Here is an 8903-nt window from a genome sequence, read left to right as displayed (position 1 = left end):
AATAACTCCAGAAAGAATGAAGAGATGGAACCAAAGCAAAAACAATGTCCAGTTGTGGATGTGACTGGTGATGGAAGTAAAGTCTGATGCTGTAAAGAGCAATATTGCATAGGAACCTGGAATGTTAGGTCCATGAATCAAGGCAAATTGGAAATGGTCAAACAGGAGATGGCAAGAGTGAACATCAACATTTTAGGAATCAGTGAACTAAAAAGGACTGGAATGGGAAAATTTAACTTGGATGATCATTATATCTACTACACTGGGGAAAAATCCCTTAGGAGAAATGGAATATCCCTCACAGTCAACAAGAGTCCAAAATGCAGTTCTTGGATGCAATCTCAAAAATGACATAATGATCTTTGTTTGTTTCTAAGGCAAAACATTCAATATCATGGTAATCCAGGTCTGTGACCCAACCAGTAATGATGAAAAAGCTGAAGTTGAACAGTTCTATGAAGACCTACAAGACTTTCTAGAACTAACACCCAAAAATGATGTCCTTTTCATTATAGGGGACTAGAATACAAAAGTAGGAAATCAAGAGATACCTGGAGTAACAGGCAAATTTGGCCTTGGAGTACGGAATGAAGCAGGGCAAAGGCTCACAAAGTTTTGCCAAGAGAGTGCACTGGTCACAGCAAACATCGTCTTCCAACAACACAAGAGAAGACTCTACACATGGACATCACCAGATGGTCAATACTGAAATCAGACTGATTGTATTTTTGCAGCCAAAGATGGAGAAGCTCTATCCAGTCAGCAAAAGCAAGACCAGGAGCTGACTGTGGCTCAGGTCACGAACTCCTTATTGCCAAATTCAGACCTAAATTGAAGAAAGTAGGGAAACCACTAAATCATTCAGGTATGACCTAAATCAAATCCCTTACAATTATACAGTTGAAGTGACAAATAGATTTAAGGCATTGGATCTGATAGAGTGCCTGAAGAACTATGGATGGAGGTTTGTGACATTGTACAGGAGGCAGTGATCAAGACCACCCCCAAGAAAAAGAAATGCAAAAAGACAAAATGGTTGTTTGAGGATGCTTTACAAATAGCTGAGAAAAGAAGAGAAGAGAAAGGCAAAGGAGAAAAGGAAAGACATATCCATCTGAATGCAGAGTTCCAAAGAATAGCAAGGAGAGATAAGAAAGCTTTCCTCAGTGATCAGTGCAAAGAAATAGAGGGAAACAATAGAATGGGAAAGACTAGAGAACTCTTCAAGAAAATTAGAGATACCAAGGGAATATTTCATGCAAAATGGGCACAATAAAGGACAGAAATTGTATGGACCTAATAGAAACAGAAGATACTAAGAATCGGTGGTAAGAATACACAGAAGAACTATACAAAAAGATCTTCATGACCCAGATAACCATGATGGTGTTATCACTCACCTATAGCCAGACATCCTGGAGTGAAGTCAAGTGGGCCTTAGGAAGCATCACTACAAGCAAAGCTTGTGGAGGTGATGAAATTCCAGTTGAGCTATTTCAAATCCTAAAAGATGATGCTGTGAAAGTGCTGCACTCAATATGCCAGTAGATTTGGAAAATTCAGCTGTGGCCACAGGACTGTAAAAAGTCAGTTTTCGTTTCAATCCCAAAGAAAGGCAATGCCAAAGAATGTTCAAACTACTGCACAATTGCACTCATCTCACCCACTAGTAAAGTAATACTCAAAATTCTCCAAGCCAGGCTTCAACAGTATGTGAACCATGAACTTCCAGATGGTCAAGCTGGATTTAGAAAGGGCAGAGGAACCAGAGATCAAATTGCCAACATTTGTTGGATCATTGAAAAAACAAGAGAATTCCAGAAAAACATCTATTTCTGCTTTATTGACTATGCCAAAGCTTTTGACTGTGTGGATCACAACAAGCTGTAGAAAATTCTGAAAGAGATGGGAATACCAGACCACCTGACCTGCCTCCTGAGAAATCTGTATGCAGGTCAAGAAGTAACAGTTAGAACTGGACATGAAACAACAGACTGGTTCCAAATCGGGAAAGGAGTATGTCAAAGCTATATATTGTCACCCTGCTTATTTAACTTATGTGCAGAGTACATCATGCAAAATGCCATGCTGGATGAAGCACCAGCTAGAATCAAGATTGCTGGGAGAAGTATCAATAACTTCAGATATGCAGATGATACCACCTATATGGCAGAAAGCAAAGAAGAACTGAAGAACCTCTTGATGAAAATGAAAGAGTAGAGTGAAAAACTTGGCTTAAAACCCAACATTCAGGAAAACTAAGATCATGGTGTCTGGTCCCATCACTTCATGGTAAGTAGATGGGGAAACAATGGAAAACGTGACAGACTTTACTTTCTTGGGGTCCAAAATCCCTGCAGATGGTGACTGTAGCCATGAAATTGAAAGATACTTGCTTCTTGGAAGAAAAGCTATGACCAACCTAGACAGCATATTAAAAAGCAGAGATGTTACTTTGCCAACAAAAGTCCATCTAGTGGAAGCTATGGTTTTTCCAGTAGTCATGTATGGATGTGAGAGTTGAACTAAAAGGAAAGCTGAGAGCCAAAGAATGGATGCTTTTGAACTGTGGTGTTGGAGAAGACTCCCGAGAGTCTCTTGGACTGCAAGATCAACTCAGTCAATCCTAAAGGAAATCAACTCTGAATATTTATTGGAAGGACTGATGCTGAAGCTGAAACTTTAATACTTTGGCCACCTGATGCAAAGAACTGACTTGTTTGAAAAGACCCTGATGCTGGGAAAGATTGAATGCAGAAAGAGAAGGGGATGACAGAGGATGAGATGGTTGGATGGCATCACTGACTCAATGGACATGAGTTTGAGTAAGCTCTGGGAGTTGGTGATGGACACGGAAGCCTTGTGTACTGCAGCCCATGGGATCGCAAAGAGCCCGACACATGAGTGACTGAACTGAAATAAACTAAGCATCCACTAGCAATATATATTTAAAAATTTTAAATATTATACACATTTATCAATGTCAATATATTAGACGATTCATAAAAATTACATTTTAAGAAGAAGAGAATAAAAAATAAAACAATACAAATAGAAGCTTTAATATTTACTTTCTTGCATGCTCTTGAGGGTACTTTTTTTTTTTTTAGATTACTGTTATTGTAGACAATGAATTCTAAACATATATGTGTGTGTTAGGAGAAATACTTAGATTTCATTTCATTCATGTAGCAATCACACAAAACTCAACTAAAAGTCAAGTCTCTGAAACTTGGTAACATTTTATTTCAATTCCCAACTAGTTATTAATATAATTTGTGCTGTCACAATAACTACAACACATCACTTTATGAAAGCATTTAATTTCCATCCATGAAGAGATCACTTTCCTTCCTACAATAAACTCCTTAGTTGAGGTCCAGTTTAATTACTTTTTAAATAATTTATATAAACTCCTTTACAAAAAAAATTTCCACTTCAAATTTATGGTAATATTGAAATTATTCAATTTTTTAAGATGTTCACTCAATGAATAGTGTTTACCAGGAAAAATAATAAGCAAATATTAATTCATCCTTTCTTTCAAAGATCTAAAACATGTAATTTAGGCACATACAATCATGTTTTAAAAACTCCTAAACCTAACACACACAAAAACTCCCACATTCTTTGAAAATTAGTTAATAACCAGCAATGGAATAATAATTGAAAGTTTTTGTCTCGACTATTGCATTACCGAACTTCAGGAAGCAAGTTTACAATATACTTTCTGGGCATGGTTTCTCCTGAAATTTTGCAAGATTGTGGCCTTGGTCCTTGAGTGTTAAGCTAGGACAGATTATTGGGGAAACGAAAATATGGTTTTTATAAGAGGTAATAATGTCTCTGCGTTATACTAGGGATCTTTGAAAAACCAATTGAACATATTTGATGCTTAAAAAAACTTTCCGAAGTTTAACAACAAAGACCATCAAAAATTAAGTTACTATGCCATTTGGGGGGAATATTTCATCACCAATAGGGGGCTCAGTTTCAATTTATTTATTTATATTACCCTTCTATTCAAGAAGAATTGTGGTGGTCAGAACAGTTTTGAAATGGAATATTTGTGGTCAGAAAATTTTTGAAACGAGAAGTTCAAAATAATAGAAGATTTTGAAGTCAGTTAATAAAATGAGGAAGTAACAATATTTAGGAAAAATTTAATTTGTATTGTAGGATGGTGACAGAAGAGCCCTCATTCACGATAAGAAATTTTAATTTCAATGGCATGTTATAATTGGCAGCACCTTCTTCCCTTAGTTCATCTCAGTTTCATCCAGGAAAGTTTGCTGTAGGAAATGTTGCTCACTGTTCACTGAAAAGTAGTTTATTGTTATATTTTGTCAAGATAGGCATTAAAGAGCTAAACCTCACACTGAAGAGTACTGATGACAAATTGGAAACACTGTCCTCTCCATCGGAGGTCAGTATTTAGACAGACCTGGCATAACAGCCCATCGCTTCCTTTGGCAAGTCAGAAATTTCATGGTCCATATCAGTAAAATGGGAGGAATTATGACCTTTGTCTCACAAAAGCAGCTGTGAGACCCAAAAGATTTATTGATATATGCATACCATACTGTGCCTAACATGCAATGCATACAATTAGCAATAATTCTTCAACAAACCTATATCACGATGGAGTGAAAGCGGCCATACTCCTTGATTTAACATTCAGTCCCATCAGGCAGTAACTCTTCTGTTCACCCTGGTCAATTACGAGTTGTTAAACTAGGCCAGGGGTTTCTCTGGTGTCTCAGATGGTAAAGGATCTGCCTACAATACAGGAGACTCGGGTTCAATTCCTGGGTTGGGAAGATCTCCTGGAAAAGGGAATGGCTACTCATTCAAGTATTCCTGCCTGGAGAATTCCATGGACAGAGGAGCCTGGAGGGCTACAGTCCAAGGGATTGCAAAGAGTCAGACATGACTGAGCAACTAACACACACACACACACACACACACACACACACACACACACACGCCCAGCCAGGTTTCATGTGTGATCTAGCAATGTAGAAGCTCAAGATAATAAACACTTCCAAGCTCTCATTTGATTCTGATACAGCATTTGCATCTGATGCAGTTTGTATCCACAAATGTGTAGCTTGGCTGAGAACTGCTGCTAAGTCGCTTCAGTCGTGTCCGACTCTGTGTGACCCCATAGACGGCAGCCCACCAGGCTCCCCCGTCCCTGGGATTCTCCAGGCAAGAACACTGGAGTGGGTTGCCATTTCCTTCTCCAATGCGTGAAAGTGAAAAGTGAAAGTGAAGTCGCTCAGTCGTGTCTGACCCTCAGCGACCCCATGGATTACAGCCTACCAGGCTCCTCCATCCATGGGATTTTCCAGGCAGGAGTACTGGAGTGGGGTGCCATTGCCTACTTTATGCCAAAGAGAGGTGGGATTCCAAGCAGAAGTCAATCATAAGCCCTGGGTCAAGTGGAGTAGAGGTCAGGAGGAAGATTTCCAGGAGGTGGGTGTACCCTGTGAATGGTAGGGCAGTTCCTCTAGGCAATAAGACGAATTCAAGATGCAACCCTCTGACAGGTTGGAGCTGCCTGTTCTGGTCAGGGCTGAAAGGGTTAAATCCACAGGTAAAAGCCACAGATGAACTTCTGGTCAGCAGACCTGATAGTGAGATGGCCAATTCAGGAGATGATAAGAAGAAAGGAAAAAGGACCAGAACACAGGAGGCCAGGAGAGCCAAAGAGAAACAACGAAATTTGAAGTTTTGCCCAGGACCAGTATTAGTTAATTTTGTGCATAATATGTTATTGTACTATAGCAGCTAATAATCAAAGATTTTTTATGAAGTTCAGAGAAAATAATTGCTAAGGAAAGATTTGACAAAAGGGAAAGTTTTTGTTTTTTTTTTAATCTTTTGTCAAAGTCTTGAGGTCCTTTAGGAATAACAATAGGAGAAGAAGAAAGAGGATTATGCCACTTTAGATCAAAGCAACTTTTCTTTTGGGAAGAGTTTTAAGCATCCAGATTTTTCTGAAGACTAAGTGTAAATTGGTCTTCACGCCTTTAGTTATATTCATTGGCACATTGAACATTATTTCACTTATTCATTCCTTTACTTATGTCTGACATCATTAGTGATTAGCCATAGTGACGAGTGGAAGTATGTAATTTCTATTGAACATTTCTAATCATACACAGCATAAACAACACAGTGAGCTCATTTCTTCTTTTTCGCAATATACCACAATTTATTTCTCTATGGTCCTTCCACCACCACTAAGTGCTTCCTGTCCAAACCACCTTAGCTAATTGTTCTCCTAACTACATCTTACAGCATCTACCCAAACTACTGTGTTTTTTTTTTTTACTTTTTGGCTAGTCCAGTAAATGCCCCAGGCTAAAAAGCAGTGAAGCACTCTTTTTTCCTAAACAAAAATTAAAAGTTTGTATCTTCATATTCTTTAGATATCACTGAAGAGACTGTATCCTCATGTCTCAGTCTTCTCTCTCCCTTTATTTTGACTTTTTGCCTCTCTGTATGCTATTCCATCATAGTCCCTTTTGATCTGCTTAAGATCCAGGCTTGGTACCCTCTTGGTAAGGCATTATAAGGCAATGATGTTCCACATTCAGACTAATGCACAGCTCATAATTTATATTTACTCTATGCTCAGCAGGGAGAGTGGTGATGATTGTGGTAATAATGGCACATTCAAATATCCACATTCTTCTTTTCTTATTCTTCAGTAAAAAGATATGACTTTGAATTTTCAGGGAGCATTTTCTTCTTAAAGACTAGGGTTTTTTCCTTCTTTAAATCTTGTTTTAGTAGTGAGTTGCAGTTAATATATAGGAATAACTGCTGCCAAGATCTTTCCCTGCGGAATTGACAAATCTTCCTTGACTAACAGTTGCTCTTCATTGATGATTCTGAATGTTCTTTTCCACAGATTATGAAAATTGGCTACCACCAATTCTAGGCTAGTCATTTGTTTCCTAAATAAACCCATCAAAGATATCACCTCTCCCACATTTCTTATGCATAGAGGTCATTCCCCTCTTTTAGTTTCTGCAGGTATGTGTCATCCCTCAATTGAATTGCACCCTTGAGTTCTATGCTCAGGGCAGAGTTCCAGGCAACGATTTCAATTTTGCTTAAGCGGTGGTCAAGGATATGGCCTTTGATGGCTCTCAGAGGTGAGTAATGTGTTTTTTAACAACATGTCTGTAGAAATAGCACAGGTTCTACAGGTCTCTACCATCTTTTTTTTTTAATTCCTGGCACTTAAACATTTTCCCCTCATGTTTCCCTTCTTATAAATTAACGAGAAAATAAAACAGACATTTTAATGGATTTCTTATGCACTTTTTATATGGCACATTTAATATATCATGCGCATTTTGCTTTAGGTCTTGAAATTAAAATACACTGGATATAAAGTGAATTGGGGTGTAATTCTTTTTTAATTCAGGGTTTATATGAGTCGGGTCCAACCTACATTAGGAGGACCTAAGGAAGCCTATTAAAAATGCAGCATTGTGGGTCTACTCCAGACCTACTGAAGCAAACGTTCTGTCAGAAGGTATTAGGGGACCGCTGTGGTGGGGACTGTTGATCAAAACCAACTGCCTTCGCCAGGCATGATGATAACCACTTGTCTGAGTTGTCTTACAACAGGAGGTACCAATAAGGAACATAGTGCTGCTGCCAAAAACTAACCGGGAAAATTTGGGAGGGGACAAAAGAGGAAGGAGATGACCAACTTCCCAGAATCCTTTGTGCTGGAATCCATCTTGGGAGATGCTGAGAGGAAGAACCCTGAGTGAGACTGTGGGTCAAGTAAGATGACTGGCCAGAGACAACCCGGAAACTAACCCCATTACCAGAAGACCTGAGTCTGTGAGCCATTTTGGCAGAGCAGCTCTCCTGGCTTTTCTTACCCTGCGGCTCTCTGCCTGGACACCCCTTCACAATAAAGTCTCTTGCTTTGTCTTCATGTGTATCTCCTCATACAATTCATTTCTGAGTGTTGGATAAGAGCTCACTCTTGGGTCCTTCAAGGGGTCCCCTTCCTACAACAAATGTGCCAGTAATATATTTTCTAAGATTAATCATGATGGTGTGATCACTGACCTAGAGCCAGACATCCTGGAATGTGAATTCAAGCAGGCCTTAGAAAGCATCAGTACGAACAAAGCTAGTGGAGGTGATGGAATTCCAGTTGAGCTATTCCAAATCCTGAAAGATGATGCTGTGAAAGTGCTGCACTCAATATGCCAGCAAATTTGGAAAACTCAGCAGTGGCCACAGGACTGGAAAAGGTCAGTTTTCATTCCAATCCCAAAGAAAGGCAATGCCAAAGAATGCTCAAACTACTGCACAATTGCACTCATCTCACATGCTAGTAAAGTAATGTTCAAAATTCTCCAAGCCAGGCTTCAGCAGTACGTGAACCGTGAACTTCCTGATGTCCAAGCTGATTTTAAAAAAAGCAGAGGAACCAGAGACCAAATTGCCAACATCTGCTGGATCATCAAAAAAGCAGGAGAGTTCCAGAAAAACATCTATTTCTGCTTTATTGACTATAACAAAGCCTTTGACTGTGTGGATCACAATAAACTGTGGAAAATTCTGAAAGAGATGGGAATACCAGACCACCTGACCTGCCTCTTGAGAAATCTGTATGCAGGTCAAGAGGCAACAGTCAGAACTGGACATGGAACAACAGACTGGTTCCAAATAGGAAAAGGAGTACGTCAAGGCTGTATATTGTCACCCTGCTTATTTAACTTATATGCAGAGTACATCATGAGAAAGGCTGGACTGGAAGAAACACAAGCTGGAATCAAGATTGCCAGGAGAAATCTCAATAACCTCAGATATGCAGATGACACCACCCTTATGTCAGAAAGTGAAGAGGAATTAAAAAG

The sequence above is a fragment of the Bos taurus genome, chromosome 4, assembly GCF_002263795.3.
Source record: "Bos taurus isolate L1 Dominette 01449 registration number 42190680 breed Hereford chromosome 4, ARS-UCD2.0, whole genome shotgun sequence".
Classification (NCBI taxonomy): domain Eukaryota; kingdom Metazoa; phylum Chordata; class Mammalia; order Artiodactyla; family Bovidae; genus Bos; species Bos taurus.
The sequence above is the reverse complement of the archived record's forward strand: the minus strand, read 5'-3'. Positions refer to the sequence as shown.